Here is a 22770-nt window from a genome sequence, read left to right on the forward strand (position 1 = left end):
CTAGGTGCGCTATGGATAAAACCACTTTTTAACCAGAGAGGCATTCGCACACGGAGACAAGCTGTGTTGGCATGTTTTGCACCCGAGGACACGCAGCTTAACTGTTGCTTTGTAAAATCTTTAATACAAGTAGAGAAGAAAATGCCAAAGACTGAATTACCGCACAGCAGATAGGTATAAGGACAAACGCTGCTACAATAATTGCTTGTTTTAATGCGTTGCAAATATCATTAGGTTATAATGTTTTTTAATTGGTTTTAAATCTGCAATGAGATATTTTGTAGCAACGGTTTTAAGTAACTATGCTAAATAAAACTTTACTTACTTACTATGGATAAAAGTGTTTAATGTAAATAAGAAAATAATTCAATGCAGCGATAGCAGGGGTGGGCAAGCAGTGTTGTGCAGCGAGGTGGTGGTAGACGGCAAATAGATATTAAACAAAGGCACTGCATTGCAAAATATGCATAGAGTAACCAAAAAGCAAAAAATACTAGAAAAACAGCAGTGACCTCGGAGGGTGGTTGGGGCCTGCGAGCAGTGTTATGGGAGGGGTGAGGGGGAGGCACAGGGACATTAAGGGACATCAAACAACCGAAGCAGTGTTTGTGGCCTTCCCACCTTAATAATGTGGGAGTTCCGACTCTACATTAAAACAAACACTGTTGTGAGGGTGCAGTATCTCAGGCTGTAACTAGGTGCCCCTTGGGACCTATTTTGGCCACATAAGGTACTACACCCTGCAACATGGCTAGGCAAAGGATAAGGCACTGTGGTGAGACCTAAAAAGGACCTGTTCATTCCTACTGGTTACTACTAGGCTTATGCTGCTTAACTCCTGGTGAATGCAGTAGCCTTCCACCACTATAAGGGTTGTGCTTTGGGCACAACTTGCAGCCCAACAAGAGAGCAGTCCATGAGACAGGCCTTATGTAATGTCAGACATGCAGGATCTGTGTTTACCTATGACATCAAGAATCAGCATTAGGGATTCAGGCATCAGGACAGTTGGGGCACTCAGGGCAGGGGTGCACGTCCATTACCAAGCAGAGGGCCTTTCCATCCCAACAGCATACATCTTGCTTAATATATTATTGCTAACGGACCCAGAGTGCAGTGTATATATATATATACACATATTAAATAACTTGGAAACTACCTGCAGTTTTCAAGAGTGACGTAATACTTTTAATTGGAGAGTACCAGCACTTCTCAGAAACAAGCAGGTACTCTGGTATGGGGTTCCTGCACTTCAAAGTTTTCAATTTAAGCACTGGGTGTAGTTGGCCTTTTGACCTAGGGCAGCAAAAGCGCTCTGGTCAGTTGTGATCGAACACTTATATGACTTAAGCTTTTATGATCGGTGTCACTAAACAGCTACATTTCTTGTATTCATCCTAGGCCTCTAATATCTGTCTAATCTGTTGAATGATTTTAATGTATCTGACTTTTGTGTGCAAGGCTATTTATCCTAAGTGATAACTTCTTGTGTCTGTTGGTAAGTTCTACCATAAGGCATCATTCTGCTGCCTCATATCTGAGCCTGTAAGATCTGTGCATACTGAAGACAGTGATCCTATATGTGGCATGAGCCTGGAAGATCTCTCTAACCTGAGAGATACCTCTGCTGCTTAAGTTTGTAAGATATGGTGAACCTGAGCGAGAGCTTTGTTGTTTACCTATACAATTTCTGTTGCCTGAGTAATGGCCCTGCTACTTATGGCTTGAGTCCGAATAGTTTGTGGAACCTGAGCAATATATCTGTTGTCTAAGACCTGAGCCTGTTGGTTCTTTGTAACTTGAGGAACATATTCATCTAACGCACACTGATTAAGCCAGAACTGAGTAATTTGAAGGATAATTTGGCAACCTCTGTCTGTGTAATCTGAGATAGGCCAGCTGCCTAAAGAAGGACACATGTCGGATCGGTGTAATGTGAGGTGCAGATCACCTACTTATGTATGTTCTTGTAAGATCTATGCAACGTGAGGGACATTTCTGCTGCCCTAAGCATGATAGTGAATGTTCTGTGTAGCCAGGCAATTGCTAAGTGACATAATGGAAACAGCTGTACAATTGTAATTTTGCCATGAGAGCAGCATTGTCAAAAAAGTATTTGCCTGCTCCAGTTTCAAGTTTGTTAAAGTGACTCCACTGTTAGAGACTAGTGCTTTGTCTACTTCCTCCGGGACACTGTCAGGTGTGTGCACTGCACCACAACATGAACAATAGTTGATTCCCTGCTAAGGACAACAAATACAATTTTGTAGATGGGTAACTGTGAATAACGGGGGTGTTTGTCACTGAGGGATTCTGGCTGACATCAGACAGACGAGACAGAAGCTCAAGCTGTCTAGGATGTCATTCAGAACCTATGGTGAAAGACATCCCCTTTGTTCACTTTTATCCCAGGGCTTTAAGTGGGATGAAAAAATGGGGGGGTTCTCTCAAAGGGGTGTAGCTGATGTAATTAAGGGCGTGGCTCAAGAACAAATAAGCTAAAAATCTGTGCTTAGCATAGTGTGCCACCCGCCTGGTATTTTGCTGCTTCTGTCATTATAATTTAATTTGTATTTGTAAAGCAAAAGCATATCACCCCTCAAGGGTTTCAAGGTGCTGTGGGCCATCTGGGAGATTAAGTGAGCTATTGCTCAGAGTCACTTAATGCTAAGCTGAGCTGCCGCTGGCGCAGGGGATCACACAGCGAGTCCCGTGCTCCGGAGTCAGCTGCTGTGCCACACCTCTCCTCATTGCATCCAGATACATAATACAACAAGTAACATTACACTTACAACGAGACAGGACTATTGGCTTTGTCAATGGTTGTTTGTCGCATAAGCAAATTAAGCAACAATATTGAAAATGCTTCAGGTCTGAAATGATGAGACTGTGAAAGAACTATAATCAGTCTCTTTAAGGTTACCTCAAAGGCACTGAAGGGTGTCTCCTAGTTCATTGCTGCTCAGCCTGTGTGAGTGTGATGTAATAGAATGTTCATGAGTGCATGGTTTAGATGAGTGGTCAGTTGGAATGAGTGGGGTTGAGCAGCAGGATGCTGCTCCCGGTGGGACCTTTACCATCTTACTTTTAACTGAATAAACTGTATAATCTACACCACTGGCTACTGGACTAATTACTTACAAGGATCTTACTTCATTTACAAAAGTGGTGATGAGGGTGAGATAGTTGCTGTCTTTTGTGTTGCAAGACGAGGCATCTGTGGAGCCCCGGGGAGTGTTTGGCTTTAATCGGGTCAAATACGCCGATGTAAGGCGCTGGTGGAGTAACCGTGTTGTGTATGTTTGAAATTTAATTGTAAACAACTAGAGAGAGAGAAAATTGAAAGGGACCATGTCCTCTTCCCCGAAATTATGCAATAAACAACATGGACTAGTCCCTAGAGGGTTATAGTCATCGTCAGTGACCTGTACCCTTTTGGGGGGGGGAAGCACAGACATCCAGTGGTTGTTTTAGAAGACCCTTCACCCACCTACCTAGTAGGAGGCATGCTTCATCATCGGGGTCCCAGCGGGATTGCCGAATGCAATCCAGCTGTGCTTTAACGCATATTTTACAGTGGAGCAGATTTTTTGTGATAATGTGAAGTGCTATGTGAGATGTGATTAAATGATAAAAATGTCTCTAAGAAATGCCCTTAAATGAGTTTTAATGGAAGGGTCTTAGGACATGATTAAAAACATAGGAGGGATATTTTAGAGGTGAAAAGTTTGCCTCAATATCCCTACAAAGTGTAGGTCAACTAATTTCAGCCTTCTATGATATTCGTGATACTTTCTTCAGGACCAAGAGTGTGAGCGTGGCCAAAAATTCGGCGGCCACTCAGGGTGTACTTATCAGTGCACATCCTAAAGTGCGCTGTGAGTGTGGTGGGATCGTTTACTTACTGATCCTTCGCGGTGATGCTGTCCAAACACCGTAGATCATAGCGGATGCTATCCTAGACGAAGTTCTGATTACAGGAAGCTCCTCTTTTTGGCAGGATCAGTAGGTTCGCATAACGCTCAGTTAAAATACTCACCATGAAGGATCAGTAAGTAAACGATCCCACGACACTCACAGTGTACATTAGGACATGCGCGGATAAGTACACTTTATTAATCTGCTCATTTTTAGATCATTTTATAAACAGTACCGAACCCTTGAATAGGTGTGTGGACCTACATAGGTGCGCGGACCTCAGGTTAAGAAGTACTGGTGTAACCGCCTGACTCGGATAACACCATAAGGCAATTTCTGAAACTCAAACAATAGTTTGCTATTAAATCTGAGGAAGCTTGTAGATAATTAAGCATAACATCTTCGTAGTCGAGAGTGCTATGCATCAGAAAGGTGAATAATAGCAACTCCCTCTCAGTCCAGGGGTAGCTCCTCTGCTATAGTGGAGGAGCATACCCCGAACACTGCCACCCAGCAGAGGCAAAAGTGAAAAATAAAATGATAAATCAAATAATTGTATCAGCATTTTCTTTTTTACCGTTGCCTCTGCTGGGTAGCTGAGTCGCAAGGTGGGGCAAGGCGATTTTGAGCTTCAGGGGGAGTAGTTGTGGGCCCTGCTAAGTCTGCATGTTGGTTTTCCCAGCCGTCTTGGGCCGGGCAAACCGACATGCACATTTAGCATTCCTCCACCTGGCTGTGCTGTACAGCCGGGTGGAGAAAAGCTACAGACTCCCAGGCACTGTCTGAGCGGCAAACCAGGCCACTCAGACCAATCCCAGTGCTTATCTCATGCATCAGTCAGCCGACAGAAGACAATACTATGAAACAAGTGCTTGCATTCCGAGTTAAAAGAAAGTATTTTAATCACAGAGCAGAAAGTTCAGTTTTCTTCAAATACCCATAAGTCATAGATGCCCCCAACACTTCAGATTACATTCACCTTTTAGTGGTTACTCACTCAGGGCCCGATGCACAAGGAGCCTCTGCAGTCGTGGCAGAGACTCTGTAGTCATGGCAGAGGCTCCGCAATCATGGCAGAATCTCCGCAGTCAGAATTCTCATTGCCAAGATTCTGCCATGATTACGGAGCCTCTGTACGACTGTAGACGTTCTCTGTGAATTGGGTCCTCAAAGTCTTATGTTCATTCTACAGACCTCAGTCTGTGACTCAGCCTCTTGTTCTCTTACAGTTTCAAGCCCGGCAGTTATCTGCATGCTCTTGTCGCAATTTGGGGCAGTGAGAGATGAATGCAAGAAGCAGTCCTGTGCCTGCAGCAGTGCTCTTGAGCTGATGGGGCACTGGTCTAGCTCAGAACTTGACAACTTGGCAATTTCAGCATGGCAGCGCCTCACATTCTTGGAGTTTTGGCCTCCCTAGGCGGAGTCCAGGCAGAACAATGGTATGGCGGGTGCAGCCTCTGGGCTGAACAGGTTCTTGTGGAGATCTTTGGCAGTTGTGGACTACAGTCAGATGAGGGCTCCCACCTCGCCATTAATGGAGCCTCCTGACACTGACGTCTGCGGATGTATGACGGTACGACGCATGGTTTTACCACGCGTACCGTTACAACGCGGTTTTTACAACGCAAGTCGTTACCACGACTTGCGTTGTAGGGGTGCGGACTTCGGAATTTTTTAATTTACTATTCCAACACCAGCCTACGTACACTAGGGAAGGTGTTGGATAGTAAATTAAATTATTCCTTGTCCTGTTGCGCCCTCCAGCGCAAGTCGTGGTTACGACTTGCATTCTAAAAAACGCGTTTTAACGGTATGCGGAGTAAAATCCGCGTGGTAAAGGCTGTTCTCCACCCCTGCAGCGGCAGCACCAGCCTCTCATTCACAGTAAACTGAATATCATACTCTATCAGGGCCAGACTGGCCATACCAGGCAACAGGAGTTTTCTCAGGAGACTGAAAGGGTGGGTGCCAGCTTTTCAGAGTTGGGGGCCATTTTGTTACTGGGGGCCTATTTTGTACCAGTGCTGCAATATCCCCCCTCCATAACAAAAGCAGGAAGCAGGCATTTTAAGCCTCCCGAAGCAAGTCGGTGCTTCCCCAGGGGCTGCTCCGAGAAAATTGCCAGGACTGCTTTGGGTTCCCAGTCCAGACCTGTACTCTATGCTTGATATTTGCAGAAGTCTTGATGTGGTTCCCGACCCTATCCCACATATATGTTGCGCATGACTTTGCTCTCTTGCATTCTCTAGCTTACTCTGGTTATTCCCCACACTTGGAACACTCTTGAATTCTCTTCCTGGACAGTTTCTCTCTCGTCCTTCAGAGGCAGGCACATTCCCTCCCCCTCTAAACAGGAAGGGAGGATTGAAGGCTCTAAGCACACCCTCAGCTATTACAGAAGAAGGTGCGAACCTCAGATTGTGTTTCTTCACATCTCGGAGAGTGTCAATCCTACAAACACAAGTCCTGCTCAAGCAGCTGTACGAGTACCCTTCAGCACACTACCCTCTTAGGTTAAGAAGAACTTGGATCTGGAAGAAAGTGGGGAGATCCTACTTGAATACTCATTTTCCATCCAAGGGATGTAGATCCACTATCTAATGTTTCAGAACTTGTTATAGGATGATTCTCTTTCAAATGTAATATTTTAGTTGTTCCTCTGACACAATCTGGGTATAAGGTGACGGCTCTCACAACAGGTAGCCATGATTCTGAGTTCTTGCAGGAGGATCTAAAAACAAGGGTAGCATGAAGTGAGAGATTTCTATACCTGGCTCATCAGCCTTCCTGACCAGTAATCGGAGGCAGATAAAAGGACAGGCCATGCTGAGAGGCTTCCTCACCTTGAGCAGAAAGTGCAGTCCTGCAACTTGACCCCTACCATATACCAAATGGCAGTGCTCAGACAGAACTTGACAGCAACCCTTTGCTAACAAGGTCCATACTGAATTTCTGAGGGGTGCCCTGTCTCTATCCTCCCTCACTTCAGTGTCTGCCTATCTTCCAGCTGCAGGAATATCGTCATTACACTTTCAAGGTCCGGGAAAACTGTAGTCGCCCTTCATCTTGTGCCATGCTAAACCAGGTGGCATCGAAAAAATGAATCCCACAGGTCCCAGTACTCACACTATTATCACCCACAGAGTCCTACTACCCTACATGTGCTACTCACTCACCATACATATACCCACTTGACATGCACACAGAATATCAGTGCAAGCATCTGAGGTTCACATAACATTGGAAGTTTACATGAATGCTGTCAGCATATTTTCTTCTCTGAAACAGAGAAAAATGTTAGCTCACACTAGTGAGCAACAAAACTCGGTGAACTACCACTCCTGCTTTTCAGTGATTCACCCAGGATCTGGAGAGTCGTCCTACACCTGCTGTGAGGGCACACCTGTTGTCCACTTGGCATTAGCAAGGACAGGCATAAGTGTATACACCAGACTAACATGACACCAGGGCCAAAATAAGAATCAGGATACCAGTTGCATAATCAGTCGGACCCTCTGGGTGGATTCATAACCTTAAACCGGATTGCACTTTGAGGCCCACTAGAGGGCTTTGAATATTGAACAAATTACTGGTAAGACACAGAACCCACTGTAGGGTATGAGTGAATGCACTATGGGGCATATTCTCAAGGATTTATCACTGAGTTATCTGCACTTGATCGCAGCCAAAGGGGCGATAAATGTATCGCCCCATTCACAAGCTGGTGCTAACAGCCCATATCACTAATTTACCTGCGATAGCAGCTGCCAAAAACATCGCCACAGATGACCCCGGCAACTATCGCTAATGAGAAGCGTTCCCGTGCAAAAAGCAGCGACAACACCACTCCACAACATTCTCAACGACCAGCCAGATCAGCGATAAGAACCCAAAATAGGCAATAAGGCTCATTAGCAGCAGGAAATTAGCACCTGCTCTGACCTGGTGTAAAGTCAGATGACAGCCTGCACCAGAAAAGGGAGGCCAAGCCAGAGCTACACGTGAAGGGCAACAGATGCACATCATGCAGCTCGGAGCCCCAACAGGGTCACAACGCCCACTGCCCACCACCCCGAGGAGCCCCCCTCCCCCGCAGTCCCCCCAGGCAAAGACATGTCACATCAACTTCACGAAATCATGAACAAAACAATTCACCTGATGTCGCACAATCACAAGTAAAATGCATGTGTTGTCACAAAAAGGAGCATCACACATTCACCTTCGAATTACCAAACAAAACATTTTATTCAAAAAAACTCAAAACAACTCTTGGCGGGTCTCCTCGGGACAATCTGCAGGTCACAGCCTGCAAGACAAAAATCCAGATAAGAAGGTGCGACATGCGCTCATCAAAGGACAGAGAGAGAGAGAGAGTGAGAGAGAGAGAAAGACAGAAAGACAGAAAGGGAGAGAGAGAGAGAGAGAGAGAGAGAGAGAGAGAGAAAGATGGAGAGGGAAAGATGGAGAGGGAAAGAGGGAGAGAGAGAGAAATACGGAGAGGGAGAGAGAGAGAGAGAGAGAGGGATAAAGACGAAAAGAGAGGGAGAGAGAGACTCACAATGAAAAGAAGAGAGGGATAGGGAGAGAGAGTGCTGACACTGCGCACCCAGACCTCACTGCTCACCTGCTCCCACCGGTGTGTCTCCAACCACGTAGCGGTATGCACTGCAGTTCAGCAGGTCCCTCATCTGTAACAGAATCCCGATACATGAATGGCATTAATTGCACACGCCATCATCGCTTGTCCGCCCCTGCGCACCCAGGCAGCTGCACCCTAGCCCCTCCCGCCACCCAGCGGTGCATGCCCGCCCCTGCGCACCCAGGCAGCTGCACAACAGCCCCTTCAGCCGTCCAGCAGTGCATGCCCGCGCCTGTGCACCCAGGCCTCACTGCTCACCTTCCGCCACCGGCGTGTCTCCAAGAGGGCCCACCACATGCCGGTGCAAGCCCCAAGCCTGGGGCCCGCGAACATGGCACCCTCCACATCTTACAGCCCTGCCACCAAGTCTCACACTTGATTCTGGGTCTTGATTTTGCTATGGCAGAGGACATATCAGTGCGCACTGCATCATCTCAGGTGCACACCCGCTCAGCCCTTGTGGTCCCACTGACTCTGCGACCCACGAGGCAATGCCACGTGGCGGTAGGCCTGGCCTGCCCACTGGCTCAGGCCTACACTGTGGTCCAGCAGGGCTCACAATGATCCTCACCAGTACGGGCCGCAAGGACGGGGCATCATCACAGGCTGCACACCTGCTCAGCACTTATGGTGCCCCTACCTCAGTGCACCAAAAGTCACCGCCCCGTTGCGGTGTGCCTGTGCCAGCCGTAGTGTATCCGATGCCACCAAGTCTGTGCCCTGCAAGTCATGGACCCTCTATGATTGAGTATCGTGGTGCAGACGCCATCATGTCACCTCTGGCCCTGGGGAATGTGATGTTGCAGGGCCCTAGGCCCTCATGCATAAATAATAACCCTACAGATACATTCTGAGAGAGAGTGGAAATGGTGTCGAGCACATGCGCACGGCCCTTTTTATTGGCAGGGTCACATGCCCTGTGACGCGGGTGCTGGATAGGTGTGGTGTGGGTGTAAACCAGCCGTGAGGGAGTGACTGTGGCTTGTTGACAACTAGAAAACACTATACAGAGGGTCAGAGGGAAATTTATATAAAGACCATAAAGGATTCACTCCCCCAAGGATATTATTCAACAACAACACAAAATCCCTGGTCTTAGAAAACAACGTTTCTCAAAGAACCAATCCAAAAAACAACGCCACATTTGGCACTACCTTGAATCAGTATTAAGAAGACAAAAACACCGCAGACATAGGTGAAAAAGACAGACTTGAACCACCTTAGGATAATTGGTGTCCCATCAATGCACATTCAAGTGCCCAGTGTCATCAGCTGGGATTCCAAAACAACTGTCTTACGTCCACCCTTGATTTTGAACGGGGGAACAGAAAGATACGTTGTATCCTATTGTGTAGCTCTCACAAGGAAAAAGCAAGTGCAAAGGGAGAATCATTTTCTTATTTCTTAATAAACAGTATTTGTTAGTGAAGTGCAAGAGAATAGTAAACAAGTGCCGAGTGTAATTTCTAAAGAGAGATAGACAACAGAGGTATAGCACAAGTATTCTTTAGTGTTTTCTCTACTGTGTCGTCCTGCTAAAAACAAAAGTGCAAGTGAAAAGAGGAGACAGTTATGAACAAATCACTGTCTCAGTGGTCAATATGTTTCAGCCATTAAAGGTGCAATTCCCTGGCTTTCTTCAGGACCTTAACATACACAACTATTGTCACTGCTATTCTATAAAGTTAAATACATACAGTTTCGACTGTGATGTAACTATATTCAAATCCTCCATGGAAACATGATGTATTACGACATCTGAAAGAGGAATAATTACTTTGTAACAATATACATCTGCAGCAGTTTTTCTTCACAAAATACTTATTCTCTATGAATACAATGGTAGAATCATTACTTACCATTGATTCCCAAGGATAGAACCTCACCACTCTGTAAAATAATCATTGCCCATACAACATTTTATGGACAGATAAGTCAAAAAAAATAATTGCAACTACTAATAGCCATTGACAATACTAGACTCAAAACCCATTAGGTGTCTACTTAACTCATGGTTACGTTCAGTTCCATCAAGTTATCACATTAAAAACTTTGCTTTCATGGCTCCCAACTCTCCCCTACCTCCGCAGTGAAGTCATGTTAGGCCCAGCACACTATAAACACGAGATACCAGCGTTAATCATCAATGCAGGTGCTAAAGAACTATCTGTTAAAAGCATTTGTATGAATACGAAAAATAGAATTGACCCAAAAGTGACTTACTTTCCATAATCAATAAGGACATGGTTTTAATGTAGACATCGAATCTATACTGCTCGATATCAAAAGTACCTCGCTGAGATACTATCTGGCAAGTAGCATTAGGAAAATAATGTCTATGTCAATTATCAAGAGTGCGTGACACGGACATTCTCACCTCAGCTCAAAAAGAGGGTCCGTTAACGAAGTAACCTGTTAAAACGAAGAATGATGCGCAGTCATGTCTTGTAGGTAAAGTTAGTAGATCTATTCTTGTAGTTACATCACAGGTTCTTAGTTATAGGAAGATGTTCTGATCCATACCAGTGCCCCACCAGGAGCAGCCTCCTCGCTGCTCAGCCCTTCCACACCAACTGATTCTCTCTTACATACAAACCCACTCAACATTCTATATGACATCATCATAGGCTGAGCAGCAAGGCAGAGAACCACTGTAGGGAGAGTGCATTGGGTAATTAGTACATCACAACACAACCCAAATCGTAGAAGATATACGCAATGACTGCCTCACGGGCCCGAGCGGCAACTCCAAATAGCCAAACAGCTACAAGAAAACTCCCACCCCCACTGCTCCCTACCTCTCCGTCTGTACCTCTTCATCAAGACCAAGCTGGAGTGGAGGTACCAGACGGGAGCTGCCGCGGGTCTTTTAACGCGAAAAACACACGTGTTGTTAATCAGTAACCAGGCAGCGCTTAGTAGAACCGTTATCGTGAGAAGACTACAAAAATCCGGGAAGTATGCCGGTAAATGTAGTATCTATGTAGAGTATCAAACCAACTCTTCCATCTTTATTGTTCCTTGTCTGACAGTACGACATACAGAAGTTTATTTATTTTTATTTATTTTGTTTAAACTACCATTGATGTATCCGGCAGTGTCAACTAAACCCCTGTGTCGACCCGTCTAATTTCTAAAATACATGTGGAAATGCAAGAACATACGTTGTTCGACACATCAAAAAATGGACAGAAACCAACCATAATCGTGTAACGTTCAATCGCATATATTAATGCACTTTTACATTACGTATCCATCTTGGTATTTTTAAAATTGCTGGAACTCTCTAGTACGTATGAACATCACATGTATCATTCACCAATAGCATGGCCACATATGGAAATGCTATTGTTGTAAGACGACTACACTAATACGGCAAATATGTCGGGAAATGTAGTTTTGAGGTAGCATTTTCATTAATTAAACAGCCACAAATGGTAATGCCGTGAAAAAAACCATACACAATGGTAATGCCGTTAAAAAAAGGGCTTCACACATCACCTCTCAATACATACCACGGGCAATACAGTCTCACATTGTACATACAGTGAGACATGAAGAACCCCAGTTATGAAAGACTGGACACATTGTACTAGAGTGACGGTAGACACATCTCCAAGGAATAGAGTAAACTCGGTTGAAACCCCTCACTTTTGATCAGTTGCCACCAATCATCAGTCTCCCTATTTTCTAGTGAAGTAGCGTCAGACTCACCTTCATTATGGGTGAGATACACTTTCGGAGTGCCCTAAAACAAATTAAGCACATTCCGTGCGATCAGAGTTGTTGAGTTCACTGATGAAAAACTACAGGGTCATGTTTGTTACTACAGGAAAGAAATTTACATTTGGTAAAAATTAAAAGCTGTAATTGATGCATTTTAAGAAAATCTCAAGTTAACCGTTGAGGAAAAGAAATGAAAATTTGGGGTTTGAAGACAAAAATATCTTTTTAAATAAATCATAAGTAGATGCTTGTTAAAAAGGAGTTCAAATATTAAGTGCCTTCTTTATTTTTCTTAATAAAAACTTGTGAAATAATTTTTTTTTTAAAAACCTTTCAGAAAATTACATGATGTGGTTTGTATGCAAATTGTGTCTGCTGAGAAAGTGTTTTTAATATAGATATTAATGGTTATAATTCATGAAAATTCAGGGGCATGGCATATCTGTGATAGTTATTCATGACTCTTGGAAGCATTTTATAAAATATTCAGTGTTTCTTATGTGATGTTATTGTCTCTTGCTATATGTAAATGTAAATGTAAATGTAAATGTATTTCGATTTATATAGCGCACGAATCACCCAGGGGTCTCAAGGCGCTTGCTTAGGGAACCCGTCCTGGTATTCCCCTGTGAGATACCCTGGCAGGGTATTCACAAGGTGAAAGCCAGGCATCCCGCCGCGAGGGGCCGTAGTGGAGATTAAGCAAGCTATTGCCCAGAGTCGCAGAGTGTGACCCCGTGAGTCGAGTAGGCACCGGAGCGAGAATTGTCGAGTCCGTGGAATTTTTGAGCCCGAGAACCACCGAGGCGGGGAATCGAACCCTGGTCCACGGCTGATCTCAGCTTCCGGGTCTGCCGCCTCTAACCACTGAGCCACGCTTCTCCACATATGGACATATAACTACTTTCTGAGGCCTGAGAGTTTACGATTTGTGTAATCTACAAGATAAACAGGATTTCTAGACTTTACTAATCTCATTTATCTGAGTCTGGTTCCTGAACCTGCAAGATCTGTTTAATTTCAGGTTCTTGTTAATTGTGTCCACTAACAGCAGTATCCTTATCATGGGGTTGATTAAAACATTGATGAGAACCTGAATTATAACTTTGAACCAGTGCAAATTTGAACTTTCTAAAAGTTCTAAAGTGATCAATTACTACATTTAAAAATAACGATCCCCTGAAATCAATATGGATTGAATAAAATCATGCTAATTATATAAGATTTAGACCCTGACGCAGTGGTTAGTCTGCGAAGCATGCTCTGCGAGTTTTCTTATGTGAACTTATCTTCAGTATTGAAGCGGATGATGTTTAGAATCTATCTATTGCTGAATTAATTTGAAAAATATTAGTACGCTTGGATTTTGTTAATCAGAATATGATGACTGATGCATTAAGATGGACTTTGTAAAAAAAAAAAAATTAACACTTTGTGATCAAACTCCTCAAAGGGAATTAAGTTTGTGTCAGATTTAACAAGCATTTGCAATGCAATAGGTCTCGCATTAGGATAAGTTTGAGCTTTTAGTATTGTAAATGGCATTGGCTATTTTTTTTTGCAGTAGTTACGTTTTGTTTTTATAACGCTGGATGTGGTTTCCTGCTGTTAATGTCTATTGTGATAGCAACTGGGTAAAATAATTAGCAATATTTGCCTGCTATTAACAGGGGAGGCATCTTTCTAGAAAACAAAATAGAGATCAGGGATGTCCTAGCCACAGTGGCGATGTGGGACTTCACCTGTGGGCTGCTACAGTGCGATCTTCAGAGTTGCTGCGGGTCCGCCGTTTTACTGTAAACTGCACCTGAGTGTGAGCATCACTCGCGTTACTATAACCCCAGCTACCCAGCGCACTTTTAAAACAGGTACACAGCGTGCACTATAAATAGAACAGTGATCATTTTTTGAAGAAAAGCTCTTTTTTTCTGAGGACAAACATGAAATACACTTCAGATCCAAAAACAGCTATTGAAATGCAGCAGATAGCATGAACTTTTCTTGCAGCTTTGAACAAAAGCCTCCTAAGGTTTGCGGCCAATGTGGAAATTCAGTGCAGTGCTCTGTCTCGTCAAACTTTAAAATGCGTCAGCGCGTCTTTGAGGTATTGTACGGCTGCAAAATGTGATCCGGCAGGACCGTCTGTGAACTGCTCCCTGTACCTTTGAAGAGCAGCAGCCGCATTATTATACAGACATGCATTAGTGTTTGAAAGAGAGGCTTCAAACAGATGCTGTAGTAGCTCATAGTGATGTTGTGGTGCCCCTGAGTGATGTTGTGGTGCCCCTGAGTGATGTTGTGGTGGTGCTGAGTGATGCTGTGGTGATGCGATAGATAGAGTTAGTGTAATAGATAGAGTGAGTGCAATAGATAGATAGAGTGAGTGCAATAGATGGATAGAGGGAGGGCGATAGATAGAGGGAGGGCGATAGATAGAGGGAGGGCGATAGATGGAGGGAGGGCGATAGATAGAGGGAGGGCGATAGATAGAGGGAGGGCGATAGATCGATAGAAAGAGTGAGGGCGATAGATCGATAGAAAGAGTGAGGGCGATAGATAGATAGTGTAATTATATGGCTTGTAATTATGTGGCACTGAGTGGTATTTGGAGTGTATGTTGCGTTGAGTGCAGTGTAAATATGTAGCATATAATTATGTGGCACTGAGTGGTATTTGGAGTGTATGTTGCGTTGAGTGCAGTGTAAATATGTAGCATATAATTATGTGGCACTGAGTGGTATTTGGAGTGTATGTTGCATTGAGTGCAGTGTAATTATGTGGCGTGTAATTGTGTGCACTGAGTGGTATTTGGAGTGTATGTTGCATTGAGTGCAGTGTAATTATGTGGCGTATAATTATGTGGCACTGAGTGGTATTTGGAGTGTATGTTGCATTGAGTGCAGTGTAATTATGTGGCGTGTAATTATGTGGCACTGAGTGGTATTTGGAGTGTATGTTGCATTGAGTGCAGTGTAATTATGTGGCGTGTAATTATGTGGCACTGAGTGGTATTTGGAGTGTATGTTGCATTGAGTGCAGTGTAATTATGTGGCGTGTAATTATGCGGCACTGAGTGGTATTTGGAGCGTATGTTGCGTTGATCGCAGTGTAATTATGTAGCATATAATTATGTGGCACTGAGTGGTATTGTCTGGAGTGTATGTTGTATTCAGTAGAGTGTAATTATGTGGTGTGTAATTATGTGGCACTGAGTGGTATTTGGAGCGTATGTTGCGTTGAGCGCTATGTAATTAGGTAGCATATAATTATGTGGCACTTAGTGGTATTATGAGGAGTGTATGTTGTATTCAGTAGAGTGTAATTGTGTGGAGTGTAATTATGTGGCACTGAGTGGTATTGTTTGAAGTGTATGTTGCATTGTAATTATGTCGCATATAATTATGTGGCACTGAGTTGTATTGTGTGGAGTGTGTGTTGCATTTAGTAGAGTGTAATTATGTGGTGTGTAATTATGTGGCACTGAGTGGTGTTTGGAGTGTATGTTGCGTTGAGCGCAGTGGGAATTATGTAGCATATAATTATGTGGCACTGAGTGGTATCGTTTGGAGTGTATGTTGCATTGAGTGCAGTGTAATTATGTAGCATATAATTATGTGGCAATGAGTTTGTGAGGGTGCAGTGTGTGTGAGGGTGCAGAGTGTGTGAGGGTGCAGTGTGTGTGAGGGTGCAGTGTGTGTGAGGGTGCAGTGTGTGTGAGGGTGCAGAGTGAGTGAGGGTGCAGAGTGTGTGAGGGTGCAGAGTGTGTGAGGGTGCAGAGTGTGTGAGGGTGCAGAGGGTGTGAGGGTGCAGAGTGTGTGGAGTAAAGTAGTGTGAGGGCGCAGTGTATGTGGCCTAAAGTAGTATGTGGGCTCAGTGTGTCTGGCCTAAAGAAGTGTGAGTGCGCAGTGTGTAAGTGCGCATTGTGTGAGTGTGCAGTGTGTGTGGCCTAAAGTAGTGTGAGGGTACAGTGTGTATGTCCTAAAGTAGTGTGAGGGCACAGTGTGCGAGTGCGCAGTGTGCGAGTGCGCAGTGTGTGAGTGCGCAGTGTGTGAGTGTGAAGTGTGTGTGGCCTAAAGTAGGGTGAGGGCACAGTGTGTGAGTGTGCAGCGTGTGTGGCCTAAAGTAGTGTGAGGGCACAGTGTGTGAGTGCGCAGTTTGTGAGTGCGCAGTGTGTGAGTGCGCAGTGTGTGTGGCCTAAAGTAGTGTGAGGGCACAGTGTGTGAGTGTGCAGTGTATGTGACCTAAAGTAGTGTGAGGGCACAGTGTGTGAGTGCGCAGTGTGTGTGGCCTAAAGCAGTGTGCAGTGTGTGAGTGCGCAGTGTGTGTGGCCTAAAGTTCCAATATTTGTCCCCCTCTCGAGAGTGAACCAGTTGATGTTTGTTGCCTGCACAAAGTTGGACTTTCCCTGAATTCCGTTTTTTATTAACTATATCTGAGATTTGTTCGGCTGTGAGCTACCCCTGTTGTTGACATTGCACGTGTAGTTTGTAAACTCCCGCACGCTCGATGGGAGATGGTGGCGTGTAAAATTTTATATGTATTAATAAAACAACGAACATGTAGTGAGGCAGCTGCCGACCAGCGAACATGTACTAAAGACCAGGAAATGCCGACTTGAGGTTTGAATACAGGATGAGTAAAAGATCGCTGTTGTGAACTGTGACTGTAGCGCTGAAAACAGTAATTTCCCGTCAAGGCACATTTGAATCAAAGGGGGGCATTTACAAAACCCTGCCTGTTCCCCATGTTGTTGTTTTGTGATATCTTTGTAGTTTAATAAATAGTGTTTTTATTAAATGTACCTCGCCTCACCTTCACAGGTATTTTAACATTCCACTAAGATCGGTTAAGAGTTATTTATGGTTAAACATGATCGTTACTGTTTTACGGAAAAAACGTGTTTTGTGCCGCGGTGAACGTCGAGGCGCTACAAAGTAAACAAGGACAAAATACACTGCTAGAGACCCGAATATATTTGTCGGTAAAGAAAAAGGGTTTATTCAGGAATAGTCGTATTTTTCATTATTAAGTTACAGTTGGTGCAGACGACGGGTAGATATAAGAAAGGTGACATTAAACGGTACACGCAGGCTGAGAAATTAGTTAATCTGAAACACATGCAGGAAAACATGGCAATGAAATCACGTGTTTAAAAAGGCGATTCACAACAAAAACCAGACACATGTTAAATGGGTGTAGCGGTTTCATATCTAGCATTGCCTCATGATGAATCACTGGTATACACGCATGTAAATGCACATGAATACATATTTTAAACTATAACGCATATATATCTGTGAATATGTATCTATATAAACACACACAGGCGTATATATGGGGAAAAAAAAACAGCCATCAACTCGCAAACACCGTACCAAACTGCAGACGCAACAGCGATCATTTATAATAAAGCAGTTTATAAGTGTAAAATGACATGTTACATAATTAAACACGTCACCAGTTTAAAACTAGCTTCACCAAATACTGACCACTTGACGGTACTAGGACCGGAAGATGAGACACAGCGAGACAGACGGCGAGAAAAACAAGGTGTACAATCCCGGGCGGAAGTCAGGCAGGCCGGGGGCGGGACGTCAAGACACACCGGAAGCCCGGGCGGGCTCCCGGTGAGAGAGCCTCGCACGCACAGAAGGAAGAGACCGCCGCCGCCTGCAACGAGCCCTCGCCTGGAGACGAGTACCGGTGAGTGGGGGCCTTTGCTGAGCTGCGAGGGCGGGGGGCATGTGTGTGTGCGTGGGGCGGCGGGGGGCTCTGTATGTGTGTGAGCGCGCGTGCGTGTGTGTATGTGTCTTGGAGTCTGTGTGTATGCGTGCGTGTGTGTATGCGTGTGTGATGACTGCGGGGGGGGGGAGAGAGTGTGTGCGAGCGAGTGTCTGTGTGTGTGTATGCGCATGCATGTGTGTATGTGTGGGGATGTGCACGGCGCGGGAATTGCTGTGAATGTGGACGGAGCCGACGTGCGCGTGCAAGCAGCTGAATCCAGCCGGGGAGAAGCGCGTGCACCTTCTCGTCCGTCCTTCCCTCCAGACAGCTGACTATACGTCTCCGTCCCTGGAAGCATCCTTTGGATGCTAATTCCAGGGCGAGACCTAAAAAGTCTGTAGCCCAGAATGCATAGGAACATGTAGGGAGGTTCTGCCTTTCTTGTAATTACCTTTCAAATAAACACATTGCCATGTAGTTCAATTAGAAGACATTCCACATAGCCCTCTATGTTATCTATGTTGGTTGATTCAGCAATTTCCACCAGTCTTATATTATTTCTTCCTGAACAAGCTTCTGAATCTTATTTTTTGGCTTGCAGTGTGAAAATCAACTTTCCTATTTTCTTGTGTTCCATCGATTCCACTGTCAGCATGTCCTCTGCATCAGACACCCTTTTCTCAATGGTATCTAGCCGATCCGCATGTTATCGTGCCTCTCTGTCATCCTATCCATTTTGACAGTGTGCATCAATCTTCCCACCTATCTTGGCCAGGCTATGTTGGCGGTCCTTAATATTTGTTTTAAATCTGCATTTAGAGATAGTTCAGAGGTTTCGGTTATGGCTTCATTGTCTGACATATCAACGTCACAGGGCCTGGCGGTCCTACGCGATTGAATGCCGTAGGACCCAAATGAGAGCTTTGCCTGGGATCTGTCTGTTTTACCCATTCTTGCCGCCTGCACTGCGATGGCTTCCAAAGTGTATCGACAACACAGAAATCCCCACGCAAAGCGCCCCAGTAGCACACTTCGTTAGAGTTATCTTAGACTGACCCTCCAGCATTTCGCGATTTACGGAAAAATAGCGAAATCAGCTGATTGCCGCGATGGCCGCAATATTAAAATTTTTGCCGCGAAATTAGGTCTCCTGGCAGAAAGGCAAAAGATTGTGCCTTCTTATTGGCTGTGCGCACACGTCACTACGTGCTGTGCCGCCCTACAGCCATAAAATAGCCCTTCTGTGTCAGAATGTGAACGTGGTGCTTAAATAGAACCCTGGCCTCTTCCTTACATGTAAACAAAACACTGAAGCTTTTGATAAGAGGAGGAGGAGGCTCTGAATTCAGCAAAGAAATGAAGGTGTTAAATTACTCGGTAGTGTTTATGTCCCTCTCCTCTGTGTGTTAAAGGTCGGACTTCCCCACAGAGCTGTGAAACCAGAAGTCACGCTGGATGGATGGCCCATTTGACACTGCAGAGAGCCTCTTATTTGATGTAAAATGCTAGAAAATGGAAACCCTTCCTTTCCACAAAGCTGAGTTTAAAAAATACAGATTTAAGAAAAGTTGGAAAATCAAATTAGGTTTGGGGGCGTGATTTTAGGGACAGCACAAATGGTAAATGGTCAAAATATCGAATCCAAAATATAGACAAACCAAAATATCGAGTCCAAAATATCGAATGGACAAAATATCGAATGGACAGAATATAGACATCAAAAATACCGTTTTGAAGGTAAGTAATGTAATATCGATTTTAAAAATATAGACAGTCAAAATATCGAAGTACATAAAATAGTTTATTAAAAATATCGAATTTTTAATAATATCGCAATTTTTTAAGTGTTCTTTATGATAGTATATGTGTGAAAAGTGTATATATTTTTGTAATTTATTTTAAGTAATTAATTTTATGTTATTTAATTATTGTGTAATTTAACTCTAGCGGGTTGTGGGTTTATAGGGGAATAGGGTGGGAAGTAATTTAATTATAATTAATTCAAAATGTTAATTAATTAATTGGTATTTATTTAGAATAAATTGTTAATTCATTTTTAATTGGTAATTAATTAATTCTTAATTGATAATTATTTTTTATTAATTGATTAATTGATAATTGTGTGAATTAAATTAATTTATTTAATGTAGCGGGTTGTGGGTTTATAGGGGAATAGGGTGGGAAGTAATTTAATTATAATTAATTAAATATGTTAATTAATTAATTGGTATTTATTTAGAATAAATTGTTAATTAATTTTTAATTGGTAATTAATTAATTCTTAAATAATAATTATTTTTTATTAATTGATTAATTGATTATTATCTGAATTAAATTAATGTATTTTCTGTAGCGGGTTGTGGGTTTATAGGGGAATAGGGTGTGAAGTAATTTAATTATAATTAATTAAATATGTTAATTAATTAATTGGTATTTATTTAGAATAAATTGTTAATTATTTTTTATTTGGTAATTAATTAATTCTTAATTGATAAATATTATTTATTAATTGATTAATTGATGATTAAGTGAATTATATTAATTTATTTTCACTAGAGTGGGAATAGTAAAATTTACCCCTATGCTATCCAACGCTTTCACTACTGTTGCACTCTCTGGAGTAGGAATAGTAATTTTTACCCCTACGCTATCCAACGCTTTCCCTACTGTTGCACTCTCTGGAGTGGGAATAGTAATTTTTACCCCTATGCTATCCAACGCTTTTCCTACTGTTGCACTCTCTAGAGTGGGAATAGTAATTTTTACCCCTACACTATTCAACGCTTTCCCTACTGCTGCACTTCCAGGAGTGGGAATAGTAATTTTTACACCTCCGCTATCCTACGGTAATAATATTGTGAATTTTTTATTAATATTATGTTAATATATATATATATATATGTTTTAACAGATATGATTGTATTTTTTTATATAAGTTAAATTAGTTATTTAATAATTTTAAGGTAATTTAAGTATTTTTAAGTATATTTTAGCTATTTTTAATATTTTTTTAGTTTTACATTAATTTTAAGAAATTTGATATTTTTATAATGTATATATATATAAACGATATTTTGGGGTCGATATTTTGGTACTTACCTGTTTGGCGATAGGAATTCGATATTTTGGAATCTATATTTTGGGTAGTCTATATTTTGGCCCTCGGTATTTAGTCAGTGATCAGCACAAACAGGTGAACATTGTTATTCACACGCAATAAAAGAAAATATGTGAATTCATGGGAAGGGAAACCATATGCAAGAATGTGCATAGTATACCGAATACTAAATAAGGAAAAGAACCTGTGTTAATACCTTAATTCATCAAAACATTTGTCTGCTCCCCCTCCTATTCATTGATTTTCCTTGAACAATGTGGTATATATGGGATGGCTTATTTAATTGCGCACTTGTACCAATTACTGATTTGTATTTTTATCCTCTGGAACTTGTGTGCACAATTTTAAAAACAACAAAGTCAGACGAGCGCTTCATTATGCTAAGAAACTGCCCAGCAGCCCTCATTGTTTTTTCTGTCTGTGCTTCCAGGCAATACAGGCTTAAAGACTACAATTTTGTGTGCCTCTCTTAGTGGTAGCTGAAGCTAAACTGGCAACATTTCTCCCCTCATTCTGCTTCGCTAACCCTGACCCTCAACAGCACTCATGAATCTCTTCCTAACTGAAAGTTGAGATTTCCAGTTGTGACAATTTTATTCATTAAGACTGAGCAGGCGAATCTCATCTGCCTTCCCTGGGTCTAACTTCAGCCCCTCAAGTGCAATGATCCAGTGTGCCAAGACTAGGGCTCTCTTCAGCTCAACTGTAGATTCCAGTGCATTGATCAAGTGTGTCAGCTCTCTTCAGCTCAACTGTAGTCTCCAATGCAGTGATCCAGTGTGCCTTCACTAGGCCTCACTTCAGCTCCTCCAGTGCAGTGTCTCAGAAACAAAGTGCAGGCAGCACGTTTTTTTTATTTATTGTCAACTACAGCCGTGTCAAAGATAAAGGCCAAGTTACGGGGCCATCAGACGCAGTGCTTAATTTGTAAAATAATAAGTGCCAGGGCCCTGACCAGGAGGCCCCTGCAACTTGCACCACCCATCACCCCTGCCATCACTGCCAATACAACTACTAACCATCTCTCTCGCCTACAAGTGCCAAAGTTCAGATCATTCCACGTCCCCAAAGATAAAGGAACGGCTGGGGAGGTAGGAATTAGTAATTTCTAATGTATATTACATTCATAAATAGCCGTTATTCTGCTCATCTCCACATTAGATGAGTAGCGCCACCAAGTGGCAGACTGTCATAAGTGCAGTGTTGAAAATTAGGTGCTGTGCCGAGTACTGGAAAACTAATTAAGTGCCGGTGCCGAGCACCAGAAAACACCGGCTCAAATTAAGAACTGATCAGGCGTCTGCTTTTGATCAAGAATCCTGACTTGACTTGGCCTGGAACCTCACTTAAATGCAAAAACAATAGAGGGGAAACAAAAGAACACAGCTTGCTATCTCTTCACAGGTGCTTAAGAGATACGAAAAATGTTTCTGCCAGCTATGTCTTGAGACTTAGCATAGCAAACAAGTACTCTCAGCCACTTTAAACATGCCTATTTGAAAGTGGAATACTCTTCTAAAACAGTTTTTATTGATTTAAGACTGAAAAGGAATGATTATGAGTAAAATAAAGTGCCGCAATAATGCCGCTAAATTTCAATATTTGTGCCGCTAAATTTAAATTTTTGTGCCGCTAAATTTGCAAA

The sequence above is a fragment of the Lissotriton helveticus genome, unplaced genomic scaffold (genome assembly GCF_964261635.1).
Source record: "Lissotriton helveticus unplaced genomic scaffold, aLisHel1.1 SCAFFOLD_575, whole genome shotgun sequence".
Classification (NCBI taxonomy): Eukaryota; Metazoa; Chordata; class Amphibia; order Caudata; family Salamandridae; genus Lissotriton; species Lissotriton helveticus.